The sequence below is a fragment of the Tenrec ecaudatus genome, chromosome 13 (assembly GCF_050624435.1).
Source record: "Tenrec ecaudatus isolate mTenEca1 chromosome 13, mTenEca1.hap1, whole genome shotgun sequence".
NCBI lineage: Eukaryota > Metazoa > Chordata > Mammalia > Afrosoricida > Tenrecidae > Tenrec > Tenrec ecaudatus.
Window position 1 is genome coordinate 80,066,113 of NC_134542.1, and position 23,796 is coordinate 80,089,908.

The following is a 23,796-nucleotide window of genomic DNA, read 5'->3' on the forward strand; positions in this document are numbered from 1 at the left end:
TGAAAGAATTACAAGAATTTGTAAGAAAATGAAATGGAAAGATGATGGAGGTTTACCTGGAACTTTTAAAAGCCTCTTTGTACATCACTCTGACCCTAGACCATTGCCATTATGCTCATTCGACTCACAGAGACCCTAACGGACAGGGTAGGACTGCTCCATAGGGTTGCCACAGTGAAAGTATTCTAAGAAAGTCAACTGCCACACCTTTCTCTCACAAAATAACTGGCCAGTTCAGATACTTTGGTTAGCAGTTTGTTTTCCAAATTTGTTTGGTCAGCAAACTGTCCTCAGATTTCCCGGCATAGATGACTTATGTGCTCCCAGAGCTGCATCAGCTTGTTGAAGTATTTCAGTTGGTGTCCCATCAGTCCCGGGAGCCTGGTTTCTGGCTAATGCCTTCAGTGCAGGTTGGACTTCTTCCTCCAGCACCATTGGTACTTGTTCATAGTCAGCCTTAACCTTTTGTTTTACCACTGCACTGCGCTGCACCACAGGAGCTCAAGTGAAAAATTATTGCTTCAAAATAATAGAAACTTTTATTTTAAAAAAAGTAAACAAAATATGAAAGTTATTTCCCCCCCACCTATCTTTGTCTAGTTTTATCCATTTCTAAAGTTGATGGTACTTCCATCTCTTTGACCCTTCCCCCAAATAATTTGACACTCTGATTTTTACCACGTCAAAACTACAGTTGTCGTATCTTTAAGGGACTCAAATTGCCTTCCTTTTCAATGTTCTTTGAGTGTAGGGACCAAAAATAAGTCTGAGGGACAAGATCATGGCTGTTAGGTGGATGGGATAAGTGGTCTCCCAAGAGAATTGTTGTAGGATAGCTCTTGTTACCTTAAAAATGTAACTGGGTTTTAAAATGCGTATCATTGTCTTGATGTTAACAAAAAATTCCTTAGGGTACTTTTCCTGGCCTTTTTATCACCAATGCATTTTTAACTTTCCTTAAGCCTTTTTCGTAATGAGCCCCATGATTGTCCTGTACCAAGAAACTATATCAAGATTAAGCCATGCAAACCCCCCCAAACAGCTGTCCTAACCTCCTGAGCTGACTCTGCCTTGACTTTCATTGACCCAGCAGTTACGTTAGGCGGCAGCCACTGTTTTGGTCAGACCTTTGTTGTTGTTTCCTTGGCCCTGATCTTTTATGATTTATTTTTATCATTATTATCTAATTTTAATTGTTGTATTGGCATATAAGTCATGTGCTATATAAATTAATGGTTTAACTATGTCAAAAAGAGTTTATCAACTATCAGTGCAATCAGTTTTAGAACCTGTTCTTCATTCTTGTATTCATTACTTCCCGATCTCCCCTGCCATTATGCTAAGGGAGCATCAATCTAGTTATTTCCCATCCAGGATTCACATAACGAAGATCTTCCACAAGACCTCAATCATGCCAACAAAATAGAATGCAGAAAAACTTCAATCCAAGAGGAAGCTAAAGTAATAAAAACTGGAGAAAATTTTAAAATGGGTCAAGATCCATCTGACATTAGCAATGATGCCTTTGCTCCACGTCCTCTTCGAAATCCAGATTTCTGGCAGCTCCCTGTCAATGTACTGCTGCAACTGTTGGATAATCATCCGCAACATTTTATTTGCATGCAATACCAATAATATTGTTCTAAAATTTGAGCATTCTTTTGGGTCACCTTTCTTTGGATCCATACAAATATGGATCTCTTCCAATCAGTTGGCCAAGTAGCTGTCTTCAAAATTTCCTGGCATAGATGAGTGAGTGCTTCTAGTGCTGCACCAGCTGGTTGAAGTATTTCAGTTGGTGTTCCATCAATTCCTTGAGCCTTGTTTCTGGCTAACACTTTTAGTGCAGCTTGAATTTCTTCCTTTAGCACTATTGGTTCTTGTTCATAGTCATTCTTAGCTTTCTGCAAACCATGGGCTCAGATTGTAACTTTAATACAATACCCTCCTCTGATCTTAGATGTTATTGTTTACAATCATATACCCCTTCCTTGGTTATTTATCTGACACTTCACTTAAATAGCTAAGTTTTAAGATAGCCTTTAAGATCCTACACACAATTCATTCTGATCTCTCCCTCACATTTTGCTATAGCATGCATATCTTCAGTGATCACTTCATAGATCAAGTTTTGATTGAAGACCTTTGTTTTTGAAGGCACCTTGATTGTAGAGACATGTTTACACACGTTTGTTTGGAATATGCCTATGCATGTATGTACTGAAGTCCTAGTAGCAATACATTTTGACTAACCTTCATGTGGTGGGTGTGTGCGCACACACACTGCAACTTGAGCTCATGACCAAAAATACACATGCTCTCCAGATACGGATTTGTGAAACTGTAAACCATTTAGGTGTGCACAAAAGGAACCTATACAATAGACAGTTTGCAAACACTATGGAAAACATACTTCAGAACAAAGAAAATATTACCTCAGAAAGTCCAAGAAGCTGGAAGAAGAGTGTATAGATTTAAAATTTCTGCTGTAAGCTTAGAGGGTATGATCTTAGTATCATTTGAGCAGAAAACACAAAGGAGTGCATATGAAAAGAAGACAGAAAGATTAGATAAAAGGAACTGAATGAACTAAGGAACTAGTCGAAGGAGATTAAAGGTTTACTGATAAGTTTACATTAATTAATGTAATTAAGTTTATATTAGAGGCAGTATGACCTAAATAATTTCAGATAAATCACTGAGATGGTAGGGAATCTATACTCCATAATCAGGATTAAAAACAAAATATGTGATTATATTTTAAACATATCCAAATAGATATATTTTTAATGAAACGAACAATAACTGGAAAAAGAGAAAAATCTAAACACAATTGACTTTTTGTTAATCTAAAGAATTTTAAATTAAAGAACTAAGCCTAACCTAAGGACCATCACAGAAAAGAGAAGTTGTCTAATTCCATAGATCAGCATTTTAAAATAATGAAATAAATAAGCAGGCAGAAGAATAATGTTATCTTTAAGGAAACATAAATCAAGATGGCCACAACTTTCTCTACAGCAACAACTTCCAAAAGACAATAGAGAAACCTTTAGAATTCTGAGGTGAGAAGATTGCTTTAAGAATGATATGGCGTGCCTAGGCAAATGTGGTGAAGAAAGCTGATGGTGCCCGGCTGTCAAAATATATAGGATCTGGGGTCCTATAGGCTGGAAGATCAACAAGGCGCCATCTAACTGAGAAACAACAAAGCTGACATGGAAGAAGCACACCATCCTGTGAGATCACAAGGCGTTGAAGGGATCAGGTATCAGGCATCAAAGACACACACAAAAAATTCATATCATTGTGAATGAGGGGGAGTGCGGAGTGGGGACCCAGAGCCCATCTGTTGGAAATTGGACATCCCCTTTCAGAAGGGCTGTGGGGAGGTGACGAACCAGTCAGAGTGTAGTGTAGCAACGACGAAATATGCAATTTTCCTCTAGTTCTTGAATGTTTCCTCCCCCCTACTATCATGATCCCAATTCTACCTTATATATCCGGCTGGACTGGAGGATGTACCCTTGCACAGATAGGAACTGGAAACACAGGGAATCCAGGACAGATGAACCTCTCAGGTCTAGTGGTGAGAGTGGTGATACCAGGAGGGTGGAGGGTTGGTGAGGGAGAAAGGGGGAACAGATCACAAGGTCTACATATAACCTCCTCCCTGGGGGACGGACAGCGGAGAAGTGGGTGAGGGAGACGTCGGATGGTGTAAGATATGACAAAATAATAATAATTTATAAATTATCAAGAGTTCAGTGGGGAGGGAGAATTGGGGAGGGAGAGGAAAAAATGAGCTGATACCAAAGGCTCAAGTAGAAAGCAGGTGTTTTGAGAATGATGATGGCAACATTTGTACAAATGTGCTTGACACGATGGATGCATGGATTGTGATAAGAGTTGTATGAGCCCCCAATAAAATGATTTTTAAAAAAGAATGATATAGCAGTTTGAAGGGAGATAGTAGTCAGTGTGATAAAGGAAGATAATAATAATTTATAATCTATCAAGGGGTCATGGGGGGGAGATGATACCAAGGGCTCAATAGAAAGTAACTGTCTAGAAAAGAATGATGGCTACATAAGTTCAAATATGCCTGATACAATTGATGTATGGACTGTAGTAAGCATTGTAAGAGCCCTCAGTAAAATGATCAAAGTTTCTAAAAAGGAGTGATATGGTGACCTGATGTATCCTTCAGATAGGAGAGGCGCATAAGAACAGTCTCAGGTTTTCAAAGTTCAGAAATTGCTGGCCAAACCTCTCTAGAAATTGTTTTTTATGAAGGCTTTCTTCATAAAAGCTACTGAAAGATGAATTTTAAAAATATCTTTCCAACTACATCACCAAACAGCACTGACTTCCACAATGTTGGATTTCATTGTCAATTTTCAGTCTTCGTTTTGCTCAGTTTATCAATGGCAGTTAAAACAATTATTCCCTTCTTGGAATATCGTTTTCATTGGTTTTTGGACCATCCTTAGTGTTCCACTGACGTCACTAGCCAGGGCTGCCTTCCTTTCAGTTCTTTTACGTGGTTCTTCTTTGTATGCCCAACTTTTATACTCACTCTTTGGTGAGCTCAGTTATTTGTAGCTTTAAACTCTGTAAACGATTAATGCTCACACCTGTATCTCCAACAAATCAATGTTCATTGCAGCACAATAACCAAATGATAGAAATAACCTGAATTCCCAAAAACAGTTGAATGGATGAATAAAATGTATGTACATATATATACAACAGAACACTGTCCAACATGTAGGAGAAATGAAGTCTTGCCACTCAGGTAAGACAGAAAGTGCCATATATCCTCATCATGTATAAGCCAAGTTTTCCAGCACATTTTTTAATGCCGTTTTTGTGGTAAAATTAGGTGCCTCAGCTGATATTTGGGTCAGCTTATACTCGAGTATATACGGTATTACAACAAGGATTTTGGTTCACGTAAGCACAGGTTTATTCATGGCATGGGGAGTGCTAAACCATGTCTCTGCACCCAGTGGCTAGCTTCAAACAAGTTCTCTTAGTCTCTTTAGGGTACATTTCTTAAAAGGGGATACTATTCGTGCCAGGGAAAAAATGATCTTGGTACCAGGGGTAACATCAAATGTTTATAAACTCAGCTGCATCCCATCCCAAATTACTGAAGCTTTGCAACAAGTGTGTTCTGTATAAAATAACAATTTTTAGATTGATCAAACATTTAAGGAAATTTGTGAAAACTTCAAAGTAGAGTCAAGAGAGGGAGGACATTTAACCTGCATGACGAAACTATGGCCGGAGTCCAGAAACCAGTGGAGGTAGATCAGGAATTACCATCAAGGAGACAGCTGTTGAAGTTGGTATCTCACATTGTCCATCCGACATTTTCAATTTTAAGCTAACATCTTGAGCTGAGCAAGCTTTTGGCTACATGGGTTCAAAGAACAGATGAGTCTTTTAAGCACGACGTTTTATGGAATGAGTTGTAACCGGAGGTGAGTCTAGGTTTTACTAATTCAACCAGAAAGCAAAGTCTAATCAAAACAGTGGCTTCCACGGGGATCTGTTGGGCCAGTTAGATCTGAAGCAGAGAGGACAGTTCAGAAGGTTATGATGACCCATTCCAGAGACCCCAAAGAGTTCATCTCTGTAGATTTTCCACAAGGGAAACGAGACAGTTATGAGGCTCATTTTGAAGAGGTTTGTTGTGCCCTGGATTTTTGTTTTCATTGCCAAAAGGTGCCTGCTCACTCTGAGGGTAACATGGGCTCGCCTATGAGGGTTTCCTTGAGAAACCTTACCCCACTTACCCTGCCACCTGGATATTGCCCCTTCAAAATTCTTTTTATCCCCCAAATTCAAAGAACTAAAAAAAAGAAAACCTCAAAAGAGGAACATGACTTTTGTCCCTCAAGAATACTAAAATTACAATTTCTATGTGTCACTCAAAAAGTACAAAATTGTTTTTGAGTAAGGGTTAGAGAATTGGAAACTTTGCCTTTTGAAGTGCATAGATCAAATTTGGGGGAAGGTTGAGAAATAGTAGCTTCATATTTTGGTATTTTTGTTTAATAAAGCTCTTATGATTTTGCAACACTGTTTTAACTTGGTGCCATACATAGTACGAACAATAGGGATGGAGCTTGAAGACATTATGTTGAGTGAAATAAAGCAATCACAAAAAGACAAAGATTATATGATTTCATTTACATGTGAAATAAAAGAACAGGTAAATGTAGAGAGACGAAAGTTTCTTATTGGTTACTGCAGTGGGAGAGAAGGGGAGAGGAGCATTGCTTATGGAATACTGAGTTTTTGGTTTATGGCAATAGAAAAAAATGTGTCGAGTAAGGATAAGGGTCCAAGCTGGCTATTATAAGTTCTGTTAATAACTTGTATACCTGTAAAAATTTGAATTGGCAAAAGTTGTGTGAGAGATATATTTTTAAACAATGAACAAGGGGAGGAGGAAAGCTGCTGAGGCCTCTTGTGTAAAATCAGATGCCTGTGGGATATGGCTCCTTGTCTTGGTGGTTTCATGGGGCCTCCCAGACAATTGGTCTAGCAGTACCAGTAGTGTCTCTGTCCTACCTCCTAGCTTGTTGCATAGTTCCTGGTATCTTAATAGAAATCATAAAATTGATTCCTATTTGCCTGGAGCAACAGAGGAAGAAGGAAAGAAGAGGGAGATATGGAATATGTGGTTAGCTACCCCATGAACAGCTATGTCCTTTGCCATGAGACCAGAACTGGATGGTGCCTGACTGTTGTCACTGAACTTTTAAAATGAAATTTTCTATAGGAAATGAAGAACAGAATTTAAAATTCTCAAACGTGCCAGACTTTCTGAAGCCACCTGAATGAATCCCTGAAAGTGTTGCCCTGAAAGACTCTTTAACCCTCAAATAAAAAAAAAATCCTCTGAAGTCTCATGAAAGCCAAACAAAATTTGGTTAACTTGAGGAGTACCAAGAGGTCTGTGCTGAGTTCGATGCTCTTTCAAGAACTATCCAGAGGGGATCACATTAACAATAGCAACTTGAAAGATCTGATAGGAACCTTAGGGGCAGGGATCTAAGTTAATGTTTATGAATTATTCAGAAAAGCAAGGTGAGAATGGTTGTGTAGCTTGAGGATTGTCATGCCACTGAATTGTACATGTAGAAACTTGAACTAGTATATGTTTTTCTGTGTATGTACGAAGTGCCCAGTAAACATTCTCAGATCAAATAAATATTTGAATGAAAAAAGAACATGGCTGTGGTGTGGGAGTAAAGAATATACTAAAGGGTATTTCATTTTAAAGACAAAAAGGCTTTGAGACAATCAACTTGACTCGGTACTATTGTCTAAAATTATAACATGCTTTTAGTAAAGCATCTTTTCCATTACTACAAGGGATTTATGTGTGAAGGTGATGGAAAGAAGCTATTTTATGTCACTCCTTGGATACTCAATGATGAACTATAACAAGAAAAAAAGCAGAAGTTGTATGACAAAGAATATATGCATCAGCAGTTACCAGAATTAAGATAATAGGAGCATCTCATGTCAGACATTTCAAAAATGAGATCCAAGGAAAGAAACAGAATATACGGTGCAGGATAGTATGGCCCGAGCCTGTCTACTCCCCCAAAGCTGTTATCCTGAGGTTCACAATTAATAGAGTGAAGTAGTCGAGAAGTCGATGAATGGAATCTCTCTCTATTTTTTTCTTTTTATGATGTGACAGTGAAAGCAGTGACTGGTAAGAGATGGATGAAAGGTGGAAAGAGATATTTGGGCATGTTTCCAGAAGCCTTTCAACCACCTGAATTGAAGAAATGATGTAAACCCTTGACCACAGTCTCACTCTACGGATAGGTGTGTTCCATTCCTTGGGTAGATAGGACGAGGCTCTGAGAAATTGAAAGTTTTGAACCCAGTTCCCAAGTAAAAGTATCATATAAAAGCTGGCAGAGAATTCCAGTTGAATGGTCTCCTCTATCGCTCTATACATTAGCTATAATAAGTTGTTCACAGTCCACACCTTTTGTCTTAGTTATAGTTCAAAATCAAGCTTCCATCACCTTGCCAGGTGATTTCTATTATTTACTTTGCTGTTCACTTAGAAAATAATTTGCCTTCCTGTTTGACGGCTTCTCTCCATTAACTATGTGGTAGAGAGGGGGGCGGTTAAGAAGTACTTTGATTTTTTTTCAGTCTGGGGATCTCTTCAAGTTATTAATTCTCTTTGTAACAAAGCCCCCGGAAGCTTTTGGTGATTTGAGAAAACAATAAAAATTCCCAGAATAAGCACAAAATACTGCTGTGCAGTACTTTTATCGTGAAAGATGCCAAAGACACTAAAGCTGAAAGAGTAGTGTTCCTTATTACAAGAACAGATATAAAACCACATGGTTGCTAAATTTATTAAACCAGCAACAAAATAGTCAATATCACTATCTGGAGAGAAGACAGAACCACACATTGGCAAATTTCTCTAATATGTGGAGCTTTTTAGACAATATCAATAAAATATGAAAACACAGTTACTCTAACCTACTTACTTTTAAAGCTGGGTAAAATCTGCTATGTGAAGAGTATGAACTATCTTGAGGCCATTGGCAACAGGCCTGAAAGGAGCAGAGTCGGTGGTGGTGACAGACATGGACTGCTAGGAATGCAGCTACGAGAACCCAACAAAGCTGCTGCCCTGATGATGAGCTGGGTCTGTGAACAGTGACAAACAGAGAAGAATGGATTGGTTTGAAGGGGCCAACACAGGCTGGTGAGAGGCTGTGAGGAGAGAGACCTGCATGGCTAAACAGGTGCACACACAGCCTCTTAGGGAGAACTTCCTAGACTGCCTACATGCTTCCTGGTCTTTATCCTGCGTTGTAGCCTGTTAATCTTTGTCCTTGAATTGTACTCTGTTACTTCTTTAATAAATTACTTAACTCTTAGTTTGGCCTGGGAGTTCTGTGTGGCCATTTAAATGAATTGTCAAACTCAGAAGAGAAGTAAAGAGTGTCATGGGAGGGGCCGTTGGTTGGAGGGAGAAGGTATGTCTGCCCATCACCTCATAGGAATCAATTTGTGCTGAAGGAGAACCTCTCCTCTCTTCTTAAAGTTACAGGACAGGTGCTAATACTACTGTAACACCCTTCTCACTATACCAATGTCGGCACGCCACCATGAACTTGTGTTCTCTCTTCCCTGTACATTTCTCACGTGTGATTTAGAATTGCTGTTGTCAATTTGAACTCCCGTCATGATTTAGAGTGCATTGTTGATTGCGCTAAACTATTTTTCACTTTAAATATGAACTCATGGGATACATTCAGATCAGTGATTAAAAGACTATTTCAGGACAATAGATCGGTGGTTCCCAGTCTCAATAGAACCAATAAATCTGAATTCCATAACAATTCAACAATCTGTTCCACATTTTTCTTCCTTTTTCCCATCTCCATCTTTGATCAAAGTATTCAGTAATGATAGCCAATCACCGCCATTTCTTTTCATCTAATGGCAATGGAGGTAGTAGCTCACAGAGCCAATTAGACCTGCAGTCCACTTCCTTTTCCATTTTGTAGGGCTCCTTCATCCCTGACTACTCGGGATAAATAACAGACCATTTCAAAAATCTTGAGTGGCTTCCTTGAAGTGTTTAAGACCCCAGGCACTATTCACTATACTAAGAGAAACAGCAGAAGTTCTAAAAGCAATTTAGACTGTTTGACTAGATAGAATCAAGAAGACATGATTCTAAACCTTTGACCTGAGAAATCTAATCCCATAAAATACTAATGGACTGCATGTTGAACTGCTCTCCACAAGGTCAGTGGTTCAAACCCACCAGCCATTCTGCAGGAGAAAGATGAGGCTGTCTACTTCTATAAAGATTTAAAGTTTCTGAAACTCAGGAATCAATTTGCTTGATAGTAGAGTGTTTGAGTGGTTTTTGTTTGCTTGTTTAAGGATATCATGTTGATAAATTAGAAGGGCAGTAAAAAAGAGAAAGACCCTGACACAGTGGTTACAGCAATAGGCACCAACCTCACAACTATGAGGATGGTGGAGGACCAGGCAGTGTTGCGTTCCGGTGTGCTGTACGTGGGGCCCTGTGAATTGGAACTGACTGAATGAGACCTAACAACAAGGAGCATCAGTCAACCTGGCCAGCCACTTGAAGAGATCCCTATTTGTGTCATTCGAAAGAAAAGTGGCCCAATAGAAGGGGGAAATTGTTGAATGTTTTCATTAATTTCACATGCAAAAACATTTTGCTGAAGCTCATTCAACAGTGGTTACAGCACTATATCTACAGGGAGCTTCCAGAAATTCAAGCTAGGTTCAGAAGTGGATGTTGCACAAGGGATAGGATTGCCGATGTCAGAGAGATCCTGGCTGAAAGCAAAGGACACCAGAAAGATATTCACTTGCCCTGTCTTGACTCTGCAAAGGCATCTGACTATGCGGGTCATAACAAAGTATGGGCCACATTGAGAAGAATGGGAATCCCAGAGCACTTCATTGTGCAGGCTACATAGACTGGAGGCAGTCTTTTGACTGAACAAGGGAATACTGTGTGGTTTACAATCAAGAAAGGTGGGTGTCAGGTTTGAATCCTTTCACATATTTATTAATCCTGAGCAAATAACCCAGGAAGCTGGGCTATCTGAAGAAGAACGTGGCATCAGGATAGATGAAAGGCGCATGAGCAACCTGTAATATGCAGATGACACAACTTGCTCTGTGAAAGCAAGGAGGAAGAGACGCATCTGCTGATAAAGATCAAGGATTGCAGGATTGCAACTCAGTGTAAAGAAAATCCAAACCCTCACTCCCGGCCAAACGTCAGGATAAATGGAGAAACCAATCAAAACTGTCCATTTTTGCTCGTATCCAGACAGTTTTTAGGGAAGCAGCCATCAGGAAATCAAATGACATATCACAGTGGTCAAATTATCTGCACAAAACTTCTTTACAGTGTTGAAAAATAAGAATGTCACTTTAAGGACAAAGGTGTGCCTGACCCAAACTGTGTTATTTTCAACCACCTCATAAGCATGTGCAGGCTATGAATAAGGAAGAAGTGATGCATTTGAATTATGGTGTTATCAGAGATACCTGACAGAATAGATTCTCTGTTCTTCCTGCTGAAATGACTCATTTGATACCCAGTGGAATGGCAAAGCTGACCAATCCCTGAGCTAGAGTTTCACACACCCTATTTGCATGGTTCCACGCAGTCATGTGTTGGGAGCTACAAAGACAAGGGATAGAAGAACTAGACTAAGTAATTTCACTCCACCGGAACTTCCCTCCATATTCCTTCTCTGGGTAACCGTTAATATCCATGGTAATAATCGAGTTATTTCCCTATTCTTACCATTTCATGTAAGTGAGTCCATGTAATGTATGGATCGGTAATCGACTTACCATGTATATATTCGTGTATAAGCTGAGTTTTTCAGCACAAAAAATGTGCCGAAAAATGGGTTCGGCTTATACATGGGTCAGTGGTACCCCAGCGAGGTGAAGCATCTCGCTGCCCCCCTCCCCGGCCCCCAGGTAGCGCCCATTATCTCGCGGGTGATTGACACTGCAGGGCTTTGAATGTTTGTTTACTCACATCTAACCAATCAGAGCCATCCTATGACGTGTATCTGTGAATAAGCCTTTTAAAGACCATGTGCGAAGGATGTGCTATGAATGGATGTCATCTGGTCAAGCCCGACGAGCAAGAGGAGGAAATCTCATGAAGCCTGACTCAGAGTTAATAGCAAAGTGGGTTCGAGATGCATGGGAAGACATTCCAGAAGACATGGAGCGACGTGACTTCCAGAAATGTGGTATTAGTCATGCTATGGATGGCAGTGAAGACTGCGCTTTGTATGAAAATGACAGCAATGATGGTGATGATGGCGATCTCAGTGAGGACAGCGTCTATGATGACCTCACACCAGCTGAAGCTCTGCATTGGGATACAGATAATGATGAGGAATCCAGTTTTGAAGGATTTTAACTCTTTGCATTTTAGCTTGGTTGCTGATTGAGCTCAGGGAATAGTATTCTTAAGGTATCATTGTTGATACCTTATTGTTTTTGTTGAACTTATTTTCCACTTACATGTGGTGATTTACTAATGTTAAATGACTTGTTTATTTATGTTTTTTATTTTAAATAAATATTTAAATATATTACCCCACCGATGTCTCAATTTTTAGTAATTTTACTTTCATTTATTTTGATTATTGAAACTCACCAATAGCTTCTACATTTTCCACCCTAGTTTTTCTGGTTTCCCAGGTAATTACTAGGTACCTCAACTTATACTCGGATCGGCTTATATTCGAGTTATATACGTTATTTCACTCAGCATTATGTCTTTGAGACATATGTTTTAGCATGTCTCAGGATTTCATTTTTTTCCTTAAGGCTAAATAGTACCCTATTGTGTGTGTGTGGAGTACACTTGTTTTACATCGCTCATTAATGGGTACTTGGTTATTTTTCACCTTTTTGCTATTACGAGTAATGCTGCAATAAAGACAAAGCATGGTCATGTGCCATCTAGTGGATCCTGACTCATCGCATTCACATGACAGGAATGGACAGCATGGAACTCCCTCTGTGGGCCATAATTTTTAAAGATACATATCTAGCTCATTTTTTCCCTCCTGCGGAGCCCCGGGTAGTGGGTTAGAGCATCCACCTTTATGGTGTCCAGACAAGCACTTAGTCAACGCCACATCAGGGCTCTTTGCATTGAGCATAGAACGACTTTTGTGGGGAAATTCCATCATCTTTCCATCCATTTTCCACAAAGCCTTTGAATCCCCTTCATAGATCTGTTTGTCCTACAACACTAGAAAGCAGAAAAGAGGAATACCCCAACACGATGGGTTGAAATAGTGGACACAGATATTTTCATGTGTCCTGGGCCAGCTAAAATAGGCTCTTTGGTGTAGTGTCTGTTCATATCCTTTGCTCCCCTTTTGATTAGGTTGTTTGTCTTTTGTTGTCATGCTATTAAAGTTTTATACATGTTTGGGATATTAGGCCCTTAATAAATATTTATTTCCCAAATAATTTTTAAATCCACTCTGTTGATTATCTTTTTATTCTCATTTTGAACACTAATTCTCAGATCTCGATGCTCTATTTTGTCTTCTGCTAATTATGTATTTCTGTTAAGAACAAAACAAACAACAACAAAATAACCTGTGGTCCCATAGCTTTCCACTAATTCTTCTAGGAACTTTATGGTTTTAACTTTAACATTTAGGTTCTCAGTCCATTTTGCGTTGGGTTTTTAATGCAGTGTATGATATGAGCCCTCTTTCATTTTTCTGCATGTGGAAGTCTAGCATTGCTAGGATTGGTTGAAGAGATTATTTTTTTTCTTATTTTTCTATTTAATTAACTGATTACTTTTGTCAAAAATCACTTGTGTATATATATATATATGTATACACACACACACACATTTATGGGCTCTTAATTCTGTTCCACTGGTCTGATTCTATTATTGAACCACTTACATATAGCTAATTCATTTTCACTGAAAACGTGAGGGTTTTTTTTAGCCAAACTTGTATCTATATTCTTATCAGTAGTTAATATGTGGTCACAGTTGTTGAGTGAATGTTGTTCTGACATCACTGTTGGTTGATATTTTTGTTTAAATAAATGAGTAAGGTCAAAGTGTGGTGACAAAACCATAGATAGGAACTTCTCATCAATGAAAAGGAGTGACTTCTTTGCTAAACTGATGCTAGTTTTTGAATACTGGAAGAATAGTTCTCCCTTATTTCTTAGTCCTATTTATCATTGTATGCACCATTGTTTAATCTCTTTTGTTAATATTCTTTTCATCTCGGACTTGAGTGTCAATAAAACATTGAATCACCCTTTGATTTATAGTGTTTGTGGATTTCCATGGTATAATCCCACCATGCCCACTTCAAGCTGTCAATGTGACATTATTGAATAGAGTTGCGAGAAGATGCTATATAGTATGATTGCCATTTGTGGTAGATATAAATAACCTGAAAACATAGGTAGGTGGTAAAATAAGAAGGGATGTGTTTTGAGTGTGTATTTGTTAATATGATTTAAATGTAAGTTTTGAAATATATATCTTTTAATAATGACTTTATAACAATGTCTTGAAAATTCTTGAAAAAATAACTTTTGACTTTCAGATGCTGAATCAAGGATAAATAAAAAAAGTATAGCTATAAAACTACAGACATCTTGATAAAAAATTCAAAACGTGAAGCTATTATTTCCCAATACATCCTCCATCTAAGTCGATGCACTTCTGAAGAGAGTGTTTCTATTTCTTTAACCCCTCCCCCTACCAGATTCTCTCTTATTTATTTTATACCAGGTCCAGTGGCAGTTTGGGAGCTCTTGAGGGATTCAAATCCTGTTCCATTTGTGGTAGTTACATCATCTGGTGTCAGTTTGAGGATTAAGAGTGTAGGGGTGGAGTCTAGCTTGTCAATTCAGAGATATTACTAATGAACTATCTTTGAGTTTAGTGAACAAAAAGTTTGAAAGGTGAAAAGCAGAGATGTGGGGTGGATGGGGTGAGGTTTTCCAATGAAAACTTAAAAGGACAGCTTTTGCTACCGTTAAAGAATGAGCAGGTGCATTGTCATTTTGCAAAAAAAAAAAAAAATTACTCACTGCAACTTTGGTGACCTTTTTCTCACTAATATAGTTTTCTGTTTCCTTAAAATGTCTACATAATAGTTCCTATGGCCTTGGAGAAAAAAACCTAGAAAGATTCCCACACCACTGCTATTGTGACAGTCGCAGAAGTGGTGTTGTGCATAATCTGTTCAGTCTTACTAGCTGACTTGAGTGAACAATAGTCTGTTAATTGAATTAATTCAATCAATTTAATTATATTCATTATCATCCCTTGGGCTTTTATAGAGGATTAGAAAGACTATGCAACTCATTTTTATGTATTTATTGTAAAATTACTTCAAAAATTTTTCTGATATGCTTGTTGAACATTTTTTTGTAAGTGTATTCTTGACAAATTTATAGTTCTATTTACCAGAGAAGGTAAATGGGATCATATTCCCTCATTATTTTGTCTGCCATGAAACTGAACAGGTAATTTGTATTATTTGTCACATAACTGTTTGGTTTTGATTTTAAGCTTCTTTATTATTTTTAAAGGTAAAATTTTACATGCAAATAGAATTTTAGAATTCTTACAAGATAAGTTCTTTTCTTTCTTTTTATTGTTTTTTGTTTTTATTTATTTATTTTGATGTTTTTATTTGGGGCACATACAACTCTTTTCACAATCCATACATCTATTGTGTAAAGCACGTATGTACATTCATTACCCTCATCATTCTCAAAACATTTGCTCTTCACTTAAGCCCCTGGCATCAGGTCCTCAGTTTTTCTCCTCCCTCCCCACTACTCCCTCCCTCATGAGCCCTTGATAATTTGTAAATTATTATTTTGTCATATCTTGCCCTGTCTGACATCTCCCTTCATCCACTTTTCTGTTGTCTGTCCCCCAGGGAGGAGGTCACATGTAGATCCTTGTAATCCGTTCCCTCTTTCCAACCCACTCTCCCAGTATTGCCACTCACACCACTGGTCCAGAAAGGATCATCTGCTCTGGATTCCCTGTGTTTCTAGTTCCTATCTGTACCAGTATACATCCTCTTATCTAGCCAGATTTGCAAGGTAGAATTCGGATCATGGGTGGTAGGGAGGAAGCATTTAGGAATTAGAGGAAAGTTGTCTTTTTCATCGTTGCTACATCGCACCTTGACTGGCTCATCTCATCCCCTAGACCCCTCTGCAAGGGGATATTCAGTGGCTGACAAATGGGCTTTGGGTCTCCACTCTGGACCTCCCCCCCTATTCACTATGGTAAGATTTTTTTTGTTCTGATGATGCCTTATACCTGATCCCTTCGACACCTCGTGATCGCACAGGCTGGTGTGCTTCTTCCATGTGGACTTTGTTGCTTCTGAGCTAGATGGTCGCTTGTTTACCTTCAAGCCTTTAAGAACCCAGATGCTATATCTTTTGATAGCCTGGCACCATCAGCTTTCTTCACCACATTTGCTTATGCACCCATTTGTCTTTAGTGATTGCATCATGGAGGTGTGCACCCAATGATATGATTTTTTGTTCTTTGATGCCTGATAACTGATCCCTTTGGCACCTCATGATCATACAGGCTGGTGTGTTCTTCCATGTGGGCTTTGTTGCTTCTGAGCTAGATGGCCACTTGTTTACCCTCAAGCTTTTAAGACCTCAGACGCTATATCTTTTGATAGCTGGGCACCATCAGCTTTCTTCACCACATTTGCTTATCACCCGCTTTATCTTCAGCGGATGTGTCGGCAAGGTGAGCATCATAGAATGCCAGTTTAATAGAACAAAGTATTCTTGCATTGAGGGAAGCCCAATGTACTTCTGCTACCTTAATACTAAACCTATACATATATGCACATAGATCTATTCACCCATCCTCATATATAAATATATTTGCATATGTACAAGTCTTTATCTAGACCTCTATAAATGCCCTTTGCTTCCCTGCTCTTTCCTCTATTTCTCTTGACTTTCCTCCTGTCCCACTATCTTGCTCAGTCCCCACCTGGGTTTCAGCAATTCCTCTTGGTTACATTACCCTTGATCAAGCCCTACCAGGCCTCCCACACCTATCTCACCACCAATTTGGATCACTTGTTGTTCCCTTGTCCTTGGGTTTGTTAATAGCTCTTCCTCTCCCCCCTCCCCCCGCCTCCCCCTAGCCCATGTCCTGCCAGAACTGTCGGTTCCGTTGTTTTCTCCTCCAGATTGTTCATCCAGCCTATCTTTTTTAGACAGACCTGGGGAGATACTAACATACACAGAAACAAGACAGAGCAAAACCAAGCAACAATATGCAGCAAAACAACAACAACAAACCACTGACAACAAAATAAAATACAACAAGAAAGAAAAGCTTGTAGTTAGTTCAAGGATCGTTTGTTGGCCTTTAGGAGTGTTTTTCAATCCAGTCTGTTGGGGCACCACATCCTGGCCCCTAATTACACCTTCAGCATTGCCTGGGGACCTTGCCGCTCCACTCCCTTGCTGTTCGGCTGCACTCCCACAGTGTTTTGCCTCGATGTGGTGGGATCCGATTGGGTACAATTCCCACCCTGTGTTTCCAGTGCTGCCCCCTGCAGGGCCATGGGTCAGTGAGGGGGTAGTTCTTGAAATATGTTCTGTGACTATTTAAAAAGAAGGAGTTGCTTTCCTAGTATCTCTCACGATAAACACTGCGGTATCTTTGTTTTGTTTTAAAAAATTATCCCTAGGGAAAACGTATTTGAATATACTTGTTTTGTTCAATCTTTTGCACCTATTATTCTTCATGGTGTTCATATTAACTTTTCTTTAGATAATGGATTCACTTCAAGGTAGCCCTGAGATTCTTTTTACTAACTCAAATAATATTTGATAGTTTCTATGTTTAATTGTTTGATAAGGATGTTCTAGGCTCCTTTTGAATATTTCCTGCCCAACACCTGCTGTCAGTCATTCTTCAGTGAATTCTTTTCATGTACAAATGGTGGTTAGAATGTATAATCTGTGTACTCAGGGTGCATACTTGGTACTGCCCTGGAACCTGGTTTTAGGTATTTAAATATGTATTTTAATATAAAATATGCCACAAGTTTATTGTGTTTCTTAACATTTCCAATCCAGGATCATTGAGTTCTTTTTATTTATTTTTTATTAAACTATTTTATTGGGGGCTCGTTCAACTCTTATCGTAATCCATACATCCATTCCTTGTGTCAAGCACATTTGTACATTTGTTGCCATCCTCATTCACAAAACATTTGCTTTCTACTTGAGCCCTTGATATCAGCTCCTCATTTTACCCCCTTCCTCCCTGCTCCCCCTCCCTCATGAACCCTTGTTAATTTATAAATTATTACTGTTTTGTCATATCTTACTGTAAGTTATTCACTTTAAATAAGATCCTTTTATTTCTAGCACCCAAAATTAATTTCCTTTGGCTATACACCCACCACTCCCCCCAGGGGGATGAATAACAGAAAGGTGGGTAAAGGGAGACAATGGACAGTATAGGACATGAAATAACTACAAAAATAACATACAATTAATTAAAGAATCAAGAGGGTGAGAGGGTGGGAAGTGGGAGGGAGGGAGGGGAAAAAAGGAGGAGCTGATACCAAGGACTCAAGTTGAAAGAAATTGTTTCGGAAAGGTTGATGGCAATATATGTACAAGTGTGCTTAATACTATTGATGGATTGTTAAAAGATTTTTATAAGAGACCCCCAATAAAATGATTAATTTAAAAAAATGAATTTCCTTAAAATACCAATTTATATATTCATTTACTTTTACTTAGAGTATGCTTGCATCAATATTAAAACAATAATTGATAATGTTTCAAAAATGCAGGTGTAGATAATAATTTAAGCTGTTGTATTGGTTTCTATTACTTTTGCTTTGTAGTTTTTCCCTTTGGTTACACCCTACAAGGGAATATACAGTTAAATCACTGTTTAAAATCAGTTGGAGTCATTCTTCTCCATGGGGTCATATCAACACTTTGTATCAGAACTTCCCAAACTTATCTGGCCCTTTTTAGACATAAATTTACTCAGCGCCCCTCTCTTGTAGTATAATCCATAATCCAGGATAAAATTGCAGGTGTTTCTACAGCTCTCCAGAGATGATTTCAATGGCCCACCCCAAGGAGCCTATTCTCTTCCTCCCACTTAAGTTAATGGTGTTTAAAAAAAAATGTTTTGACTTTAAAAATGGATATATAGATGAATTGAGGCATACTGTATGTACTTTGACTACCTTGCTATTTTCACTTAACAATATTACTGTTAATATGTTTTGTCCTACATACTACATAGATTTCTCATTCCTTTTTTTTATTTTTTATGCATTGTCATAGTAATCCACTATGAATGTACCACAGTTAATACCCTATGATGGATATTTGAACTATTTCCAGATTTTTGCTATATCAAAGATTGTTTCAATGACTAGCTTCCTATATACATATTTTCACACTTTTTGTTCTTGTCAGATTCTTAAAGTATGATTTGTTTATATATACACACACACACACACATACACAAGGGGGCTTCAAAAAGTTTGTGGCATAATGGAATTAATAAATAATGAAATTTTTCCAGATGAAGCCATGGTGGCATGGTGGTTACCTGTTGGGCTGCTAACCGCAAGTCAGCGGTTTGAAACCACCGCCACTAGTTCCGTAAAGCGTTACAGTCTCAGAAACCCAGAGGGCAGTACTACCCTGCCCTTGGGGGTCGTGATGGGTTTGAATCGACTTGATGGCAGTGAGTGTTTTTTTTGGAATTTTCCCACGAAACTTTTGACGCACCCTCAGATATGTAGCTTTGCTAGATAATGTCAAGTCCTCCCTCGCTGGAATTTTACTCTGACATCATTTACGAGTGCTCATTTTCCTTATCAATCAACTGTGCTGTGTATATTGGCATTTTGTCAAATTGATGGGTCAAAAATAGTATCTGAGTGATTTGGGATTTACATTTATCTTTATTATGAGTAGGGTTAGGTGTGTTTGTTTGTTTGTTTGTTTTTTGTTTTTACCCCCTCCCGCAGTCCAGGCGTATTTTTATTTAAGGAATGCTTGCATTTTTTTCCTGTAAAGTGCCCAGATCTCTTGCCATTTTGCTATTAGGGTGTTGGTAATTTTCTTCTGTTTTTAGAAACTATATATTAATCAATTGTCTCATGTAAGTTCAAAGACTTTTTCTGTATTCTCCTTTTTAAAACTTTTCTCAATGTTTCTTAATATACATATTTACCAATATTTTACCTTACTGCATCTGTATTTGATCATAGTGAAAATTTTCCCTATTCTCCAATTATAGAGGAAAGAGGAACAGGTGGGTTTTCTTTTAGCACATGAATGATTCAGTGTTTCATATTTACATATCTGATCTCTTTTCAAATTTATTGTGAGACCAGATCCAATTTTATTCTTTTCCATATGAATACCCAGCCATCTCAATGCCACCTGTTAAAACATACATCTCCTTCACTTTGCTTTGAGATACAGCTCTTATCTCTACTAAATGCTCCTGTGTAGTTGGGTCAATTTCTCAGATTTCTATTTTCTTTTTTTATTCCTGCACCAGTGCAGACTATTGATGGCATGATGACATGTATTAAATTCTGCTACTAGTTCTGTACATCAATCCCTTCGCTCCCCCACCCCCAGAGTTGTCTTATGTGATTTCTAAATGAACTTTTTTTTTCACAATAAGATCTTTTATTTGTTAACATTAAGTCTGAATTTTAAACAGATTCTTGAACTGGGGGCTCATAGCCATCAGCTCACTCCACTTCTGCACCTGTCTCATCTCCAGTAGTTTTTCCAGAACTGCCACCATCACCATGAAGCTCCATGAGTTTTCCCAATTCAAACTTGGGCTTTTTCAGCATCTTTACTTTTCTGACAAACACATCATGGAGAGGATAAATAGATTGGCAAGCCTTTTCTATGTCTTTCCCAGTGCTGTCTGGAATCAATTTATTGACTACTTCTTTCAAGTCATTTGTCTGCACCTCTCGGGTCATGATTTCCATCATTTTCTTTCTGGTTTGGCGGACCTGCTGGTGCTGAGCATAAGAGGTCTTCTGAATCTGATTTTTGCGTTTTTTAATAAAACCAACACAGAACAGACAAAGTAGATACCTACCGGTAGTCTTGACATCAACATGAGCTTCAATCATGGTCTGCCATATCTTGACCATAGACACATTCTTGTCCCGCGTCATGGAAGTTGGTCCATGCCGTGGAAGTTGGTCAGGCAGCTTTTGCCCTGAACATCCTCGGTAATTAACTTAAGTTTCCTAAAGGCAACCTCATCGTTCTGTAGATCAGCAAGGCTCACTTCAAAAACTCGACCCTTGAGGCCATCAGATGCAATTTTGGTTCCTTGAGTCCTGGTGACTCATGTTTTCCCAATATTTCTTATGTTGAACATAGCGGGTGCGTTCACATCACACCAATCTTTCTTAGGAAACGGATCAACCACTGTCTTCTTAGCAACTTTTTTGCCACCTTTGGTAAGGTGCTTGTTCTTGCCAACTGCCATGGCGTTGTGCAGAGAGCCAAAAGGTCTAAATGAACTTTTATATGACCAGATGGACATATAGCTTGTATTGGTAACACCTGTAGAGTGGAAAACAAAAATCTCTGGGCATTGGACCTGGGGGGTATGCATTTTGAAAAAGCTAATTAATTTTGTTGATCTCATTTAAGGGGGAGAAAAAAAGTTGCATAAAGTATAAAGTTCAAGTTCTAACGCCAGAGTGAGTGCCTCATGGCTTCCCTTTTGGATTCTGGGCCTTCCTTAGTGACCCCCTACTCACCCAATTTCCTGAGCTAGAACCCTCACTAGACCCCCTCACTTTTTCCTCTCGCTTCACAATTGTCACCAGAAGCATAGCTGACTGCAGACCTCCAGCTCCAGTCTTTTACCATGTTTCTCATGGGCTGTTGGTTGCTGTGTGGGCTCCGTTGATTGCTCTCTGCTCATATTACAGCCCATCATTAAGCAACATCCCCACTCCACACACACACACACACACACACACACACACACACACACACACACACACAATTATTGTTCCCTGAAAACAAGGCTGATCCTCCCATTCCTTTGCTCACTTTGGTCAGTTCTCAGAATAAATTCAAACACTTCATCTCGATGTGGTTGGTGCCCCACCACCACCCAGCCTCTTTCTGCCCTTCATCCTTCTCATTCTGCCTGTCCTGCCTATTCCTGTTTTGCTGCATTTCTCACTAGTGGGTAGACAACAGATCTGGAAGTTCTGTGTATTTATGATTATGTTTTCCTTCACTTAAAAGTTTCCCTGCCTCCCTTCTTGGCCTGGCAATCTCTGTTTCTGAAAAGCAGTTCATGTGGCTTCGTTTTGATAAAGCCATTTTCTCTCTCCTTGTTAGAATGAGTCGTCCCATCCTCTTCATTCTCACATAACTTTAATTGTATCTTTGTACTCTGATTTTGTGTGAGTCTCTAATCTCTCAGGAGTTTCACACTTCCAAGCATCAACCAGAATGTGAGCTTTTCGTGTGTTCCCAGCCTGCAGCACAGTGCGTAACATGTCGCAAGTGCTCCAACGTTGGCTCAATGAGTAGAAACAAAATAAAGCTTCATTAGCCTGTGCTGATCCAGTCAGAGACAAGGCTTTATCGTGGCCAGCTTGTTCTACTCGTGGGTCCTCTCGTTCTTCTTGTTTGTGTGTCCGTTTGGGTTTGGTGGGGTTCTGTTTTGTTTTGGTAATCACTCTTTGTACACTTTCCTTTCTGTCCATAGTGATTTTTTCACTCTTTTGGAATATCATGTACAACACCCATAATAATAAATTAAGTATTTATCCATCATTTAAAGATCCCAGGTGGCATGATGGGATGAGTGTTGGACTGCTAACCACAAGATCACAGGTACAAAACCACAACCTCTCTTTTGGAAAAAGATGAGGCTGGCTGCTCCAATAAAGATTTACAGTCTCAGAGACTGTCTAGAAGGGGGTGAGCGAACTCAGAATCAACTTGATGGCACCGTGTTTGGGTTGGTGGTTGATCCATCATTATCTCTGTATCTACCAATCTGTTTAAGAAATTCTATATGAGCTTTTAAATTTTATTTATTTATTATTATTTTATTTTCTATATGAGTTTTAAAAGCAGATGCTGTTTTACAGAAGAAAGTGTAATAATTTACTCAGCAGTTGTGGCCTGCTGAGGTTGTTGGATTGGTATATCTTATATAAAGAATCTAAAAATTATCTGTAAAGTAGGAAAAGATCTTCTTGATTAGTTTTTTCATAATTCAATACCTGACAAATTACTGATTTTGATGATAAACCTGAGTAGATGACTCAGTAAGGGATCCTTTTCCTTTATAAGTTTAATAATTATTTTCTTTGCCCCCCTCACCTCATAATCTCTAAAATGATAAAACGTGTTAGCATGAATAAAAAGAGAGGGCCATTTTAAAAGATAATTTAAGCATAAATTATCTTTAGCAAGAAAGTGTCAAATACTTGGGAAAAGCAAATCTAAAATTTATAATATACCAATATTTAAAATAAAATCAGCTTAAAAGTGTAAATTACATTGTATAATTATTTGAATTACTAAATCATTGCAACCTATTTTAAATATATATTTTAATGTTAAAGTAAAGCTTTTATTATCGAACTTCATTGAAGTAGAGAAATTTATCTTATAGGTATCAATATGTTTTTCATTTCCCAATGACTTTGTTATTGATTTCCATCTAACTTCATCTTTGTAAAAGTCACAAAAAATGATGATAAGGTTAGTCTTTAAAAATCTAGTTTAAAAGACATTAAAATAAAAATATTATGACAATTTTTATCTTTTATTCTAATCCTTTGCCAACACTAAGGCTTATAGTTGGTACTTCCATCATAAAATCAAGGACATGAAAACGCTGTATGTGGTTTCAACTTAGAAATATATTTATATACACACACACGATTTTTTTAGTTGAGTATTTCTATAGTAATTGCTTTCACTACATATATACTATGTTTTCTATCAATTAGGCATATTTTCACTATCTAAATTAATAGATGAATTTTATTTTGTCAATTTTTCCCCCTAGCTTTTTGTCCCTTAAAAATCAGGCAGTGTAAATTGCATATCCTTATATTCATTGTTTGTGCCATCTCC

The 23,796-nt window shown here is 38.3% G+C and overlaps 1 protein-coding gene and 1 pseudogene across 9 annotated transcripts in view; one reads left to right on the forward strand and one right to left on the reverse strand.

Moving 5' to 3' along the window:
• Positions 1-23,796, forward strand: part of BAZ2B (bromodomain adjacent to zinc finger domain 2B) — a 388,953-nt gene that overhangs the window by 68,856 nt on the left and 296,301 nt on the right. The gene's annotated exons all lie outside the window — the stretch shown is intronic.
• LOC142424605 (small ribosomal subunit protein eS1 pseudogene) lies at positions 20,327-21,166 on the reverse strand (annotated as a pseudogene).